Below are 18,622 nucleotides of genomic sequence, written 5' to 3'. Positions count from 1 at the left end.
TTGATGAAGGTGAATGATTTTGTAGGACAACAAAAATCAGGCTAGTATGGACACAGCAATAGATATATGGACACTAAAATATATATCAAAATGAACTTGTCAAGGCCAATGAACACAAAAATGCAATAACTCAAGAATAAAATTTAGGCTAGTATGGACAAAGCAATACTTGACGCATCATCATGATGCACCCAAAAAATGTTCACATCAACTCAATCAAATATTGTAGGACAACATATCATTCTGAAAGTGATCTGATACTAAATAAAATTACTCTAGAGGGGGGTGAATAAGGTATTTGCTAATCTAATCCGATATTAATACCAATATAAAACTTATTAATTATAAACTCTTACAAGTGCTTTTAAAAATAGCAAATAAATTCCAAAAAATATAAAATTTTGGGAAATATTTATAAACATAAAAATAAACATGTTACAATTTGGTTTTTAAATTTCACTTTCTAATTGTGAAAACTCATCATTTTGTAAAACAGTCCAAAACATGAGAACATAATACACTTGTTTTTATCATTTTGACGTAAACAAAGTTTTGAAAACTCTTATATAGATTTATAGACTTAGAAAAAGATGTAACATGATGTAATTGAGTCTTCAATCTATAAACACATAATTTTTCAAATAAACATGATTTCGTTGATTATAAACTTGTTAATTAATGAAATCATTTTAAGCACATATAAACATGAAACGAATATGTGTATATATAACTATATCCATTTGTTTCATATTTATGTGCCTAAAATTAAAAACAAATAAAATGAAAACGATGTGTGTGTGTGTGTGTGTGTATAATATTGAGCATGAAATATTTGCACACAAGTATAAACTCCTAAAAACTAAAACACTATACCAAGCTAATGGTCTCTCATTGAAGATCGATCTTGGTTGCGGATGAAGCTTGATCTTGAATCTTTGACTTGAGTTGTGCATAGCTTCACATTGATATACCACCAACCTCCTTTGCATGTGATCGTGAAAGCCCAAGTCTATCCAACCTCCAACATCAATGTTTGTCTAGAATACCTAATAAACAAATACAAATACTAGACAAACAATGTTAGAGATTGTTTATAAATTATCATCAAAACAAAGGTACTAACAATCTCCCATTTTTTGATGATAAAAAATAATCTACACAAAGAGTATATATAAAATATACAATAATAAAAATACTCATAAATACTCACAAACCATTTGTTTCTCCCTCTTTGTCAACATTAAAATGGGGACAAGGAATAAGAGAGCAAAACTCCCTCTATCAATAAGCATGGTGAGTATAAAACAAATATAGGAAAAAACCGCCCTTATCAAAATGCCATATAAAAGGTATGCAATGATGATTATGACAAGCAACAAAATATTTTTATACATTTGCCACACAAGAATATATATACATTATAGCTAATGTGAGAAAACATAAAACACTAATCACATAAAGAAATACATTATAAAATACAAATGAGATGATCCATAAACTCAAACATATAAATATCATCATCAAAGTGTTTACAATGATCCCATAATCACAAACCCATTAGAATAATACAAAACTAAGATAAACATATGTGAGCAAGCATAAATAAAAACATCTTTATCCCAACACACATTCAAAATGATAAAAGAAATACATATAGATATATCATTATGAAAATAGTGTCTAAATAAAAGTAATATATATAGATTTATGAAATCAAAAGAGTGAAAAAACATGAGAATCATGAAAAAATATTTTCAATTGAAAATAAATCATGAGAACCATGAGAATCATGATAATCTTGAAAGTTCAAATGAACATCAAATCAGTCATATGAAATCGTAAATCAATCAAATAGAAATCATATATGTAGTTACAAATCATGATCAAAAGAAACTATGAATCATGATTTTAATCTTAATAACATTAAAATATTTATATGTTTTATCCACAAAAGTCAAAATAAAGTATGCTCAGGATAAACCAACCAAAATCAATTTTTGTCATATTCAACTAAAAGACAAGAGAGGCAACCATATCAAGCTTTTGAGCTTGGTTCAACCCATATGAAACTTTTAGCACCAAGTAAACATGATTTGGAAATAGATACCCAATAAATTCGGGATTTTGCTCAAACATAAATCTCTCATCAAAATCAAAGCCAATAAAATGAAAAAAAAAAGAAAATTTATATGTCAATACTTTTAAGTCAATACTTTTATTTACATATTCAAAATTTTCAAAATACGTTTTCCAAAAATAAGAAATGAAAAACAAAAATGCTAAAAATGTGTTTTGAAATCAAACATGTTTTGGTACGTAATTACTCTTGGTATCAAAGAGTTTTGAAACTAATTTCTCTGATACCAAATAAAATTTTCCTAGAGGGGGGTGCCATCATTAGTTTTTATGAGAGTTAGATTGACATAAAAAGGATAAACAAGTTCAGGATAATGTGGTACTTTATTTTTATGAGAGAGAAAGTTATGAAGTCCCACATTTTGAAAATAGGTATGAATTTGATAGCAAGAGAGATCCTCCAAATTTATGAATCTACCAGGAATAATTTTCAATTGCAAATATTACAATATTTTCAAGTAAGGTAATATTTCGAAGATATTTTTCATAGGGAATAGGTTCAAGAAAGCTACCCCTACTAACTCTAGCATGCTTTAACACAGACATGATAACAAGGAGAGAGAGAAAAAAAATCTACGCACCCCTAGAACTGAAAAAATGTTTATGAAACCCTAAATGAGAAATAAAAGTAACTAGAGAGAGAGATATATACTAAGCAATGGATGAGGAAATGGACTTGGGGAGGTGCTCAGTAGCAGCAATCTTCCTCAAAGGCAGCTTGGAGTCGACTGGGAAACACTTGCGGTCGCCCGAACATGAGAAAAGAACACATGCATAGGGTTTTGAACGGGAATGAGAGTTTGAAGAGATGGGTTTTGGGATTTTAGGAGATAGATATGAAGAAACATGAAGGGCAAGGATTGATTTGACATAACAATCAATGGACAGTAGAAAAATAGGTCTAAATGGGTCAGGTCTGAGATCCAAATCAACCTAAAATAGAGAGATTGAGAGTTCCAGATCGCTTGCTAGCCGGTCAACCGAACAGGAGTGGTCGGTCGACTGAAAGGCAAGGGACAGTCGACCGAAACTGATGGGTCGATCGACCAAAACTGATGGGTCGGTCGACTGCCATTGACCTGGAGCTCATAGCTTAAAACAAAACTTGACAAAAACATGTATGATTCTTAACTATCAATAACGATCACGCTAACTAGTATCAAAGTGAATTCACTCAACTAAAAGAATCTAGGATTGAACTTCGGTTTCAACTCTGGTTTGAATCAACAAATTAATCAATCGTTATCGAACCTCTCAATGCATTAAGAATGACTAACCTATGATAACTTTTAGTCTCTTTCGACGAGTAAAAGTCATGCCTAACTCAGCCTAACAACCTATTTTCACGGTGCTGAACCAAATTAAACCCATTAAGTTCATGTTAATCCCTCATGTTCCCAAGAATAATTAACATACTTTTGTTATCAATTAATTCTCGTTCAATTAATATTTTTCGGTGTCGATTTAACCTTTCAGTTCAAATCAACATTCTAGAAGAGTCAAATCAGTGACCAATTGAATTAACCCTAGGCAATCAGATACTAGTAATTAAATAATGCAAATCGAATAATTAATGATAACAACAAAATTACTTCATTGATTCACTACCGTAGTCTTAACCTAATTTAATCCTAGAAAAAATGATTACTCACACATAATTGAAATAGAAGACATGATAACAATGTATAAGATCATAATTGTAAACTGGAAAATAAGATAAATTAGAAAAATAAATTATAGTGTCAAAATCGAGATGTTGTCCACAAATCTCCACAACTAGCGCTTTGCCAAATCAAAGAAATCCTAATCTTAGAGTTTTGAGAGAGATGGGGAGAAAAAGAAGAAAGAAAAAGAGAAAAATCTAGCCTCTGCTGCTTCTCAGATGCATCAAGACGTCTTTCTTTAAAGTCTAGAGAAAGATGTGTTAACAGATAAAATCAAATTTCACTTAAAATCGCGTGATAATTGATAACTGACATCCAACACGGTTGTGTAGATAAACACGACCAAGTCGTGTTTAATTGTTTCGCTCTACTCTTCATGGGCTTTTCTTCTGTATTCAACACGCATGTGTTGTTAGACACTGGGGGACCGTGTAGCCTCTTTCCATGCATTCCTTGATTCCTTCTTGGCTCTGAATCCATGCTAAGCTCCAGTATTTCCTACATAATATATAAATAGAGCAGTAAATAGGAACAAGGAAGCTAAACAAAGTCAAAGTGCAAGGAAATTGCATCAAATAACAACAAATCCAGAGGTAAAACATAGTCAAAATATAAAAAATATTCATGTTTATCATATATTCCTAACCCGTCCTAGAAAGACAGGTCCAATATTTACGAATTTTAATACCAATTCTTTCTTCATATAATATAAAGTAGACGATCATTTTCAGGAGAAAACTTTGTCTCCTACCCAAATATATCTATCTTATATTTCCAAAAAAATGGATGTAATTATTGGAAGGAAATCTAGGGATAACGTTATTTTTTTATTCACCTAAATTGGATATATAACACATTATTAAAAATTATAATGTGTTATATATCATTCTATTTTTTTAAATTTTTATTTCACATATTTTCACATCACAAACTTACATAATCACACATACTTATAGCATGAACGAAACTTAGTGTAAATCAGCTATCATGAATCGGATGTTCACTTAGGGTTAATAGTTCACAAGTGTTTAATTAGATTTATGATTACTTGTGTTGTTCAAATGGGGTAAAATGTAGTTGAGTTAGGGTTAATATATAAATAATATTTTTCTAATTAGGGTTACAAGATTCCAACTCATTTATTTTTGGATCATAATTTAGAGTTTTTAAACTAAATTCAGTAATAAATAATATAAAATATAAAATTTTCATATTTTTTATGAAAATCATACCTTTTAAGAAGATAAGAGATGATAAGATACAAAAATGACGGGTGTCTGCATGGCGGTGGTCACGGTCGGGCTGAGGAAGAGGTGTGGGAACAGCACGCGAGGGGGGGGGGGCGCTAGGTTGTTAGGGTTTTTTAATTGAGCGGGAGGGGGCAAATAGAAGAAGAGGAGAGGGGAGAGGGGTGGCGGGGAATAGAGGCGACAAGTGTTGGGGGTGTAGAGAGGCGGTGGGCAACGGCGAGAGGAGAGAGAGAGCGTGGCAGGGTAGCGGAAGGAGAGGAGAGAGAGGGCGACGGGGAGAGGGATAGGAAGAGGGAGACGAGAGAAGAGGGCAACGGGGAAGGCGGGGTGGCGGAGGGGGCTGACAAACGTGACAGAATGAAAGGGCAGAGGAGACAGGGCAGGGGGGAGGGAAAATTAGGGTTTTTAATTTTTTTTCCCCCGCAACCTAGACAGAATTTCCATCTAGGTTGCATCCTAGACGGAATTTCCGTCTAGGATGAGTGAAATTTTTTTAAAAAAAATGTCTAATTAAGTTGGCAATCTAGATGGAAATTTTCGTCTAGATTGCCTCAAACTAGATGGAGCAAACTAGACAGAATTTTTTCCATCTAGTTTGCCTCTAACTAGATGGAAAATAGTTCTGTCTAGTTTGTTCATATTTCTACTAGTGCCACAACATGTTTAATAAGTAATTTTGGAGATTTCCTTCCTTTAAAAAAAAAATTCTATGCTCTTTAGAAGTCGGTTAGGTTTTCTATTTAGAAGAACGATGTAAGCGCTAGAGACATTGGTTGCTCTCACAAAATTTCTCATAATTTATCTTTCTTCATGGATTTGAAGGTTATTTTTCTTCTATGATTCAAAGACCGTATTGGTGGATTTCAATGTTTGCTATGTCAATTAATATCAAAGCTCTATTCTTCCAATCTGGTGGCAGATGAGGCAATGTCACCAAAGCCAAGTTCCAAGAATTTTAGGAATAAACCATCCACTGACTTTGCATTAGTGTTAGGATGGTTGATGAAGGCGAGATTCAACTTTGAAGGATGAATCCAACAACAATGACGTGAAGGTTTGCATCAAGATGGGGTCATAAGAGGCTGCAAAGGACGGAAGAGCAATGCTAGTAGACTACTGATTTAAAGGTGAAGTATCTGCTGGTGTCACCAAGTATTGATGAATTGAGCCCATCGATTGAAATAACCCTTCCAAATATGGGACACGGTGAAGAAGTTATTGAAAGCTCATTTCTGTACCTACATATTAGGAATATGTATAGACTAATAAGTACAACTTAATTATGATACAAAATGTCGTCTTGCAACAACTTGAATGAGACGAATGCACAATAAATATCTTTTTATATATACTAACAGTTTGAGGATGGAGATATGAAAATGATTAACATACTTTTACATTGTCCATTAAGGTCAGTGGCCTAGAAAGTGGAGGGGCATAGCTAGGATGAAATGACATAGGATCCTTGTCATGGACGTCTTCAAAGACTTAAATAGCAAATTTGGCATGATGAACAAGATGAATGGTCATTTATAGTTCATTTAAATAGCAAATTTGGCAAGATCACGATAAGGTTAAAACTTACTAGCACATAATTTATGTGTGTACCTGAGTTTCTTTGTGTGAGTTTGAGTTAACATATATATCATTCATTTTGATAAGACTTGACAGAGCTATGGTTAATGTTTCCTGGATCCATATGTTCAATTCAAGTCATGTTGAGTTTCTTCTCCCAATCTTCTCAAATCATTCTCCAACTCTGGTTTTAATCTATGATGATTGTATGCATGGGAAAAAGCCTTTCAAATTTTTTAAAATGTGGACTAAACATCCCAGCTTTCTTCCCATAGTTTCTAATATCTGGCAATCAACAATTGGAGGATACACAATGTACTTAGTTTATACTAAACTTAAACTACTGAGGGGTGCCCTGAAGGATTTAAATAGGAAGCATTTCTATAATATCAATGAACAAGTCCAAAGAGCCAAAATTGCATTAGAAGATGTTCAGAGGAATCTTCAGGATATCCCTCTTAATCCAATTCTCATCAATCAAGAAAACGAATGTTTTACTTCTTATAATAAGCTTCTGGACTGCATGTGAATTATCCTTTTATCAGCAAAAAGCTAGAATTTTTCCTGGATACAAGGTGATAGGTGCACAAGTTTTTTTCATGTTATAGCAAAATCCAACAATCATAACAATAGAGTGGTGGTCCTCTACAACAATAGAGGGGATAGAATCACTGATGGAGAGGGGATTGTTAATGAACTAATTTCATATTATAAAAATCTTATGGGTATTGTTGTTGTTACAAGTCCTCCAGACGTAAACATCATTCAAGCAGGACCTTGTCTGAATGAATCTCAGGCCAGGGATTTAACTAGTCTAGTTACAAAGGAGGAAATCAAAGCTGCTATATTCTCTATGTCAGATAATAAGGCTCCTGGACCTGAAGGATACAGTGTCTTATTCTTTAAATCTGCTTGGGATGTAATTGGGATGATGCCACACTGGCTATAGAGGATTTTTTCAGAACTGGTAAACTTCTGGGTATGGAAAATTCCACTTCAATTACTCTAATTCCCAAGGTACAATGCCCTAAGTCCCCTTCTGATTTCAGACCTATATCATGCTGTAATTATCTTTACAAGTTCATCTCAAAAATTCTGTCAAATAGAATTGTGAATGAAGCACAAAGTGCTTTTGTAAAGGGTAGGCAGATTTCAAGCAACATCATGCTAGCTCATGAATTTGTTAAAAACTATAGCAGGAAGCATCTCTCTCCAAGGGTCATGCTAAATATTGACATTAGAAATGCTTTTGATACTATCAGTTGGAGTTTCCTATCTGACATGCTCTATGGTTTGGTATTTCCTAATGCTATGATTAATTGGATATTTGCTTGCATTTCCTCTCCAAAGTATTCTATCTCCCTAAATGGATCTCTTCATGGTTATTTCAAGGGTGAACGTGGCCTAAGGTAGGGCGACCCTCTCTCTCCTTATCTATTTATACTGGGGATGGAATATCTCTCAAGGAGTTTTTGGTCATTAAAAAATGATAGGCTCTTCAAATTTTACCCAAAGTGTGACAATCTCAAGTTCACACACCTTATATTTGCAGATGATCTTCTCTTATTAGTAAGGGTGATCTGTACTCTATGCAAAAGTTATACCAATATATTAGGAAGTTTAATGTTACTTCTAGGCTTGAGGCTAACACTGATAAATGCTCTATTTCTATGGGGGTGTTGATAAATCAGTTAAATCCTCCATTAACAGTTATCTGGGATTCTCAGTAAGAGCTATGCCAATAAGGTACTTGGGTGTTCCTCTTATATCCAAAAGGTAGTCTTACATTGATTGTAATCCTCTCTTCACAAAGATAGCAGGGCAATTCCAAAACAGGATGAATCATAGGAATCTCATTTATGCTGGAAGACTACAAGTTATCAAAAGTGTAATCCTTGGCATTCAAATTTACTGGACATCAAACTATATTTTACCTGTCAGTGTTCTGCAGAAAATTGATGAGTTATGTAGGAAATTATTGTGGGGAAAATCAGGCCAAGTTTTTATGATTCCTCTTGTTTCATGGGAGAGTGTGTGTTTGTGGAGGAAACAAGGTGGCTTGGGGATTTTTTTCAGCTCTTACTTGGAATGTTGCATCTGCCCTGCGAAGTATCTTGTTTATTCATATCAATAAGGAGTCATTATGGATTAAATGGGTCCATGGTACCTACTTAAAACACATGGACATTTGGTAGGGGAATGCAAAAGCTGGAGACTCTTGGATGTGGAAACAAGTGATAAAAGTTAGGGATAAAGTTTTGGCTTTCTGTGGAGGACTTGATAATTTGAAACATTTGATAAGTTCTTGTTACAAGAATGCAAATTTAAACCTCTATGCTCTGTATAATGCTCTCTCCTACAACAGATAGTGTGCCATGATTTAATACAGTTTTGGGAGAGATTAAATATTCCTAAACACTCATTTGTTAGCCGGTTGGCAATCCAAAACAGGCATCTCACACATGACAAGCTACTTAGGAGGGGGATTATTAATTCAAATTCATGCTGTCTATGTTCTGGTGCAGGTTGGGAGACCAGAAACCATCTGTTCTTTGAATGTGCATTTTCATGCATTGTCTGGAACAACATTATGTAGTGGTTGAAGTTTAATTGGAGATCATGTAACTGGGTTCAACTCTTGAACTGGTATACTACCAGATTGAGAGGAAGGGGATTCAAACAAAAACTTAAGAGAATGACTTTGTCTTCTATAATATACATCATTTGGCGGGAGCGCAATGCTAGGCTTTTTCAGCAGAAAAACAAAAGTGCAGATCACTTGGTTAGAGATATCAAGATTGATATTTTGATCACTATACTCAATAGTCCTTTAACTACAAACAGGGATTGTTTTCTCTCCATGTCTTGAGGATTTTGCCTGGATTTCCTTATAGCAATGTTTAGTAATGTCAGATGTTAAAAACTGAGCATCTTGATGTATATAAACTTTCATAATTTGGTGAATGAATAAAGTTTTTCATTGACCAAAAAAATAAGTTAAAAACCCAAATAAATACATCAATGAGACAATGGTGCATCATATTGGTGATCACATCTGTTTTTATACTAGGGCATTAATCAAGGAATTGAGAACTCAGTTGATCAAAGGATTATTTTCCCTTCATGCATTTATATCGTAGTGGCCGGAAACCATTGGACGTTTTCACGGGTGTAGCGGAGGATGTGATGGCAGGGTGCGTGTGTTCGGATGTGGGTGTTTGCGAGTTCTTCATCATTAGGCCACCATTATAGGAGGACAATTTGCTATCCTATTTAATTTAAACTCAATGCACTTTTTGATTACTATCACTTAGTAGTACTTTTTACTATCACTAACTAGTACTTTTTGAACTCTCATGTGGCTTGGCCCTACAAAGTAGTTCTTGGTGATGCGGACAAGGGGCTCGCATCTGCTTAAAAATGAGTTCTAAAAGAGAAAATCAATTTTAGACGACCACACAAAGGCACCCAACTAGAGATCATAGTGCTTAATATAATTCAGATCCTTAGATGGTGACACCATAACTTATAGAAAAGAATACACAAAAATACAATTAACTAAATCATTAGAAATTAATCTCTGATTGCAAGGCAACATTTTTAATTTAGTAAGTGGGAGATTACATGAAGATATATGATGATGAGTGACAAGAACAATTATCACTATAAAAAAGAGAACCAAATCTATCAATGTCTATTCTCAAATGATTGGCACCCAACATATTAGTGCCTCTACGTCTGGAAAAGTTTTAAAAATGGAAACTTTTATAGAGTTCAACTCATGCCCACCCAAAATGCATTAACAGAGTGCATTTTTACCTGAAAAAGGACGGGAGAAGTATCATCTCCGTCATTAGTTTAATTGTTTAACGCGGAGAGAACTAGGGAATTATCATCGATCTACATCATTAGCTTAACTTGCCCTTTACTTTTACCTGAAAAAGGAAATACGAAAAGAAAGGAAAAAAAAAAAAGAATGTGTTAATATATAACAATAATCCTCACCATAACTTCGTAGTTTTGATGTAATAGTTAGAAATTTTATTAGGGCATCAGAGCAACATAGCTTCAAGTCCCACCAGCCACAAAACTAGGGTGGATTAAAAAAAATTGATTCCTCTCTGTGTGATAGCTCCAAAACAATGTATATTACTTTTATCATTTTCTAGAACGGTTTAATCTGAGTTCTCCATTCTAGTTTGTCTTTCTTTCGTAATAGGTGACGGCTATGATCCTCTCCATCTTCTTTGGTTTGGGCTAATGGTATTGGTGCTCAGACTATTCACTTCTAGGTTAGCTAGGATAGATTTTTGGTTATGGATGATATATGAATAGGGCAACTCACCTTGTTTCTTTCTGTCCTAAAAAGAAAAAAGCTTTGGAAGTTTGGTATATAATGGTTAAGAGCTTTAACGGAAAGGTGTTCCTCAATGACGAGAAATATATGCTTTAGTTCGTTATCGTATTGTGGTTGTGATTGTGTTTCTTTTGTTCTTTGTTTTGTCACGGTTCAGCTCCAGCTTCTTCTGTTTATGGTATTTGCTACTTGTATTTTTTGGATTGCTTTCATCCACCCTTTCACTAAAAAAAGAATTGTTCTTCTTTCGTTAATTACTCATTATCTTCTAAATAAGAAATAAATTATGTATGAAATCTAATAGTAAGATTGAAACAGCTTAAATAACTAGATTACGATGAATACAATCCTCATTAATTTTGACTGTAAATAACAAAACGAAGCTAAGTATGTGGCGGTTGAAGGGGCCAATGCATGCTTTCATCAGTGATGGACGGTTGTTTAGGGATTGAACTCACTAATGACAGCTTTCATCTACTTCACCTAAGTCACATATGAGTAGTTAACAAGTCCAGCTTAACAAGGATACTAATGTGTATACGTACGTATATATATCCCTCCTAATCCGGATTCTCTCATTCTCCTATAAGCCGACGTGGCTTAATTACACTGCGCCAAGTGAATATCTATGAGCGAGCGAGAGAGAGAGAGAGAGTCTATTAATTGCATTGTTATGATAACAAGCACAAGAAGCAAGTGACAACTAATTTTGCACTAAGAGAATGGTAATTAATTCTTCAATACTAAAGAACTAACTAACCATGTAAAAGAAAAATGGTGGTGGCCTATTAATCATCAGTATAAAAGCATACAAGTCACTATTATTCTCTTAATTAGTTTGGTAGACAATAAGAAGACATAGTTTAAACTATGATGAAGATGATTATGACAATACCATTGATATTTGAGATGATGATGGTGCGAGTAATAACAATGATAATAATCATTGGCTTCATTCATTGAAAAGATGTCTCTCGATCGAGCAAACGTGGAATCATCTTCTCATGTCTAATTATGTTTTGGGATTAAAAGACCACCTATATAAATGATCCCATACTCGTCAAGATTATAGAAATCACGTTGAAACCATCAACGTTGTGATTGAGACAAATGTTTCATCGATTATTTCATTAACTAAAAGAATTAAGGGGTAGGGGACCAATTAGCTAGGGTCCCTCTAAAGAGTGACAAATGATCAAATTAGAGGTCACTAATGACGTTTTCGATCACAATATTAATGGGTCTAATGAAAAAGATCAACAAAGGCGAGATCATTTCGTTTTAGGTATACTTGTAAAGCTTTACGGCCGCATCTCACTTTATGCAAATAATACAGACCCAAGGCAGATGTATAATGCTACATCACTAATACTAGAGGACACTTCTCACATATCTTGATTAGATACTCTTGTCTGGCATCAAAATATATATATATGTCCCGAACGCGAACACATGCAAGTTTTACAATTTTAAAACGCAGATATTTATCTAAAAGGTTCTTTGCTTTAGTTTATAATTAATTAGCTTCCAATTAATATCCTAATATGCACAAGACTAAACAGCATATATGTATTTAGATAGTTGGTAAGCGTAATTCATATATGCGGTTAAAGAATCATAAGCCGAACTAAATTCCGTTCAAAACAAGCCCCTCGATTTTGGTATAGAGGGTTTCGTCCCTCGGCCAACCGGCACAAGACACGAGTCACAGCCAATTTCGTCATGTCAGGGCCGGACAGGTGTCCACATGTCCAGATGGCTAAACTCGGTGGGCATTGGTACAAATTATATTATAGTATAATTACACAAAATCATAGGACCAAAATCATGCTTGTTGAGACACGGAAACAACTAGGCCAACATGTTTGCAATTATTTCCGCATTGTGTTTCCCTATAACCATGAGACTCCGATTAAAGTAACCAGAAATGAGGAGAAAGAAAGGGTTCGGTGAAAGGGCCTCGATTCTTGATTCTTGAGAATTGAGAGAGGTAATGTGTGGCTCGAGGAAATTGGCCAAGTGTTGCTTACTTTACTCTCACTTTTCCTCCAATTGCTCTTGGGTGTTTTAATTTGCGTTGCGAAGAACAGGTGTCCACATGAGAGAGATTTGTTTATGATTGTTGTTTCATGCTCCTCATGGTCTTGAGACCCTCAATTTGACTGGGATTTTCAGTCTTAACTCAGAGTGGTCAAAGGAGAAAATCTTGGGTGCACTATAGAGATTGTATTTTAATCGGAGGAGCCATGTGAGCTTAAGAGACTCTCTATTATTCTTCTACTTTCATGTGTTACTTCGTAAAAAGATCATGTAAAGTTTGTAGACAAAAATTTGGTGCGTAAAGTTTAAAATGCATCGTAGGTCTGCAAGAAGTGAGACATGTTCTTTATAGCTTACCATGAATATAACACATGGCAGGTTTTTAAATGGTACCTATATCGAGTTGGTCACCAAATTAATTTCAAGTGATCAAATGACTGTATGTCAGTTGAATTTGATCTGTACTTATATTTTTGTTTTTCTCATTTGGCAAAAATTAAGAAGTATTTTATGGTAGATCTTAATTAGAGATGAAATGCGTCATATAGTCTTTGTTAAAGATAAACAAGGAAAGAAAATGGTCAAGAAAGAGTGACCATTAGTTGTACGTGTTGACAGTATGGCGTCCAAAATTAATTTAAGTACAGATATTAAAATAACATCTACAAAATTGACAAATTAATAAGCACATCTTATTATAAACATCCCTAAACCATATGAACAATAACTATATTTTTCTTTTATGAAAAAAAAACCCTATATATTTCAGAGTTTTCTCCGTTGTATATATAGGTACTGATCTAGTTTCTTTTCTTTTTACGTGAAGGTGGTGTTACCTTGTACATAGAAAAAATATAGTTTAAATTAAATTGTGGAATATGTCATACTGATAATACAAAATATTGAGCATACCCGACAAACTGACTCTATGCAATCCAACAGAACAACAACCACATAGATATATAGCTAAATTTTGCTTAACTTGTCATATAGTAAATAGTTAATAATGTTATATTATGCTAGCTTGAATATACTTTGACCTAAAGAATTAGTCAATAGTAAGAAACAAATAAGAAATCAGTCGGTTCAATCTGACTAATGCATGTCTAGCGAGGTCTCGGTCACTTGTGACTGCTTGATAACCAAAACTAGACCAACCAAAAGCTAACAGATTTGACCTTAACCCAGTCAGACGAAGTGAGTCGATTAGACTCATAATCTTCAAAAATAACTTATAATAAACCAAGACATCACTTTCTAATTCTGGTGAGATGCAACTTAGGCTTGATGGTACCTTGATAATTTTGAGTGTTACATCTAAACAAACGAATACATAAGGAGTTCATAATGTGAACTCGTGATTAAAATTTATTGACAGTGACAATCCAACCTAAAACTTCTGCATTAAGAGCATGTACGCTATTGAGTGTGAATGTGACTCCATGGTGCTTAAATAAAAAGGCCGGTATGTGCAAAAGTGCAAGTCCATTTCCTACCACTTTCTTGGACCATTTGATAAAGACCACTAACTCTAATTTCTGATTATTCTCTTCTAATCATCATTGTTTAGTGAAAATTAATATGTACGGATTAGAAGTTTTGAAAATGATCTTTTTGTCATATATGAAGAAGTTTCAGAATTCGTCCTTATTTTGTTAGCTGATCAGTTTATACACATGTAGTATCCATGTTTTGTATTCTACAAACGCTAACTGTATTTTATGGAAAAAGACGATGTGTACTAGTTCTAAGCATTATTTACAAAAAAAAAATGCTATAGTTTTGAGTTTTCAAGTATAAAAGACCATTATTTTCTTTTTAATCTTGACAAAAGGAATTCATAACCTCCAAGAGTCCAATAGGACAATAATGTAACTCTTTAATTTTTACCCCCTCATAAACTAGTTAGAACTAATAAGTGATATTGAATATATTCCTTCATTATATATAAAGAGAAATTGATAATATTTTTAAATGCACATAAAACTAACACGTGCCATATCAAAAAATGGACAAGTTGACACCTTATCCTATTAGAACCATATGGACACGTAATCTTATATTTACCTAAATTAAGTCTTTATTAAATTAAATCCATAATTAGCAAACTCTAATTATAATCAAATATTTGGCAATTCTAATCAAACAATAATTATCCATAATTAAAAATCTAATAATCATATTTTTAAGTCTATTTTTCTTTATAAATAAAAAAGGATTAGTGGTTTAATATTAGCCTTACATCTTACAAAATTGTTTTGTCTCCATCCTTAAATTTTTTCAAGGCTAAGTTTTACTAAACTGCCAACAAGTTTGGGTGTTTTAGTACTAAACCCATAATTTTTTTCAAATTCTCACTAAGCACGCTATAAAAATCCTTTATTTACATATAAAAAAGAGATATTATTGGTTTACTATTAATCTTGCATATAAAAAAATTGTCATGTGGCCCTTCCTACTTTTTAAAAAGTTAAATTTTACTAAACTCCCAATAAGTTCGGTTGTTTGGCACTAATCTCTAAAATTTTTGAAACTGCAAATAAGTTTCAAAATGTCAGAAAACCTTCAAAATATATTGATAGTATGTGGTTAACCCACATAAATGTTTTACCATATAATTTTACAGGGACGAAAATTATCCCTCAAACCTAATGTGTATTTCTCAAATTATTCCTATTTGCATATCAACCCATAAAATTAGAAATAATCCTTGAAAAATAAAAAAATACAAATATCCTTCTTAAAATATGAAATTACAAACAACCACTAAAAATTTAAAAAATACAAACAACCCTCTTTAAATTCAAAAAATTATGGACAACTCCCTATAATATCCACAAACTTCAAACAGATCCCTAAAAAATATGAAAAATACAAACAATACAAGGTATTTGGGGTTTGTATGAAGCACTTTAATTTCTTTTTTTATTTTAGAGTACTACAAAAAAGGATATTATAAAAATGGGATTGGTCGTCCAACCCATCTGATTCAAATTTTAAAGGTTGAATAAATGTCATCTATGCCCTTATTTTGTATCTTATAAAAAAAAGATCCAACTCAAATTATCTAATTTTGAAGTATTAGTCCAAAGAAATTTTTTAGTACAACACAAAATTTAAAAGCAAGACCATAACCAAAAAAACGAACAAGTTTTGTTAGAAAACACCAGTAAGTTATTATTGCTGTTATTAACCCCCAAAAACTTTTGACAGAAGCTCCCCAAAAACTATTATTTACAATTTTTTATTTTTGCAGGGAGCTATTTGTAATATTCAAACTTTTCGAGTGGGTTTTTGTGATTTTAAAACTTTTGAGGTCGGCTTACTATTTTTAGATTTTTTAGAGGATAATTTTATATTTTCAGGGGGTTGTTGGTAATTTTTAAGTAGTCAAGGGTATTTTTTGTATTTTTGTATATTTTTTCTACATGGGTTGGTGTGGTTTCTTTTGTTTGTATATTAGATTTTTTTTTTGTTCTCTATGAGTTTCGTTTTTGGTATTTTTGTCATTTGCCCATACATTAACTAACGTTGTTAATTTGAGAGTTTTATGCTAAAATTTTAAATATATTATCAGAGTTTCAAAGGTATTTGGGGTTAGTGTGAAACACTTTTCTAAAAAAAAAGATATTAAAAAAAGGCTGAATCAAATTTTAAAGTTTGAATAAAAGTCATATATGCTCTTATATTGTATCTCTCTATAAAAAAAAAAACCGGCTCAAATTATCTAATTTTGAAAGAGAGAAAGTTTTTAGCGCAATTCAAAATTTAGAAGCAATACCATAACAAAAAACGAAACTCACAGAGAAAAAAAAAATCAAACCAATCCGCACGAGGACATGCATAACGCTTGTAAACTAATTAGAACTAATAAGCGATATAGAGCATATATACTTTGAGATTTATCAGTAATTGCTTAATTTTTTTTCTTATTCACAATGGGATTTGATAAAGCGCCTGAATACACAAAAACTGTCACGTTTTGAGAAATGGATAAAAGCTCCCCCAATGATTGCAAGAACAACTGAAACGTCTGTTTAAGCCGCAATTATCTTGTCTATCACCATCTTTTCTCTCTCCTAAACCTATCCTACACCTGCGGACGCACATCATAACAGGCCTACGCAAATTCTAGCCGTTGATCTGCAGGCCCTATCCTGCTACGGCGGCGCATCATAACCCTTGTTGAGAGCTATGAATGATGTTGATGCTCGCCGTTAAATGCCGCCCCAACTCCGCCACGTGGCGTGAACTCCGTGAAGGGGTGATCCCCTCACGTCGCCGTACCCTGCTGTTGACGGCATGGAATGATTAGCCATCATGCCCATCGCATGTACGGTCATCTCCATGGCACCAGTTTTTCATTTTACCGTCCAAACAAATTAACTATTTACAAAAAATTTCACATTTTCATGGGTAAATAATTAAATATTCTCTTATCACTTTTTTGTAAAAGAAAAGCTCATAAATATTTAATATGTCTAAATAAATAAGAAGTTAACTTTAAAAAGAACCGCCAATGACAAGCTAAAGGGTGTATGAGAAAGTTAATAACTCTTTTTTTTTGTCGTAATAGCTTTTAAGCTAAATTTTAAATCTCATCTTAAAAAAGGCTTAAGAAACCCAACTTTTAATAACATTATTTGTTTTATTTATTCATTATGAACACACATGATTTTGTTTAATACATATTTTATATTTTAATTGAGTCAAATTAGATTAATCAGAGTAAAGCCTAATCTTTACCCAACCTATTTATTAATCAAGTCATAAGACTTCTTAATCCCCTGTCACGAGTCAACCCGTTTCTGTATGATGGTGTTAGGTTGACTGATTATACTAAGCAAAATATCAACTTAAAAGTGTTAGACGCATATATAGTTTAATTTATAAATCACCGCAAAATTTGTAACTCCTCACTAGATGAGTTTTCTCAGAGAAAAGTGACAAGGACACTTGGATGAAACTTTACGGAAATTCAACCTTTTAATAGACGCATGATTATGTTCATACATACATGGGGGCATCATTAATCAGGAAAGACTGCGCGCAGCCACGCAGCCGCCATTTTTTGCACTCCTACCACCATATAAATCCATTAACCCTACAACTTTCCCAATTATTATTACATGCCCTACTAACTTTCCATACGATCATATCTACCTACCTGTCGTATTTAAAGAAAAAGACATAAAGACATATAAACCCATAAAGAGAGAGAGAGAGAGAGAGAGAGAGAGAAGGGAGAAGAGAGAGAATAAAGAGCCATGATTCTAGACAGAGAAAGGGAGAGGTCCCTCTTCCGGGGCCCACCCACTCTCATATCCTCAACTATAAATACCCCCTCCTCCTTCCATCTCCCTTCTCCCTCAATGATCACCAAACCCACCCAAATTTAGCTCGTCATATAATATATATATATATATATCCTCACTCTTCTTCTCTAGCTCTTTTTAGGCCACACCAGATATCTCCTCAGTATCTTGCTCCTCTGATGTTTCTCCCCCCTCGCCTTCGATATTTTCCAATAGCCCTTCACCTGTCATCTGCTTGATCCTTCTTCACGTGCTTCTTTATTGCATGCTGCCATTTTTCGCTTG

The sequence above is a fragment of the Asparagus officinalis genome, chromosome 7, assembly GCF_001876935.1.
Source record: "Asparagus officinalis chromosome 7, Aspof.V1, whole genome shotgun sequence".
Taxonomy (NCBI): domain Eukaryota; kingdom Viridiplantae; phylum Streptophyta; class Magnoliopsida; order Asparagales; family Asparagaceae; genus Asparagus; species Asparagus officinalis.
Note: the sequence above shows the minus strand (reverse complement) of the source record.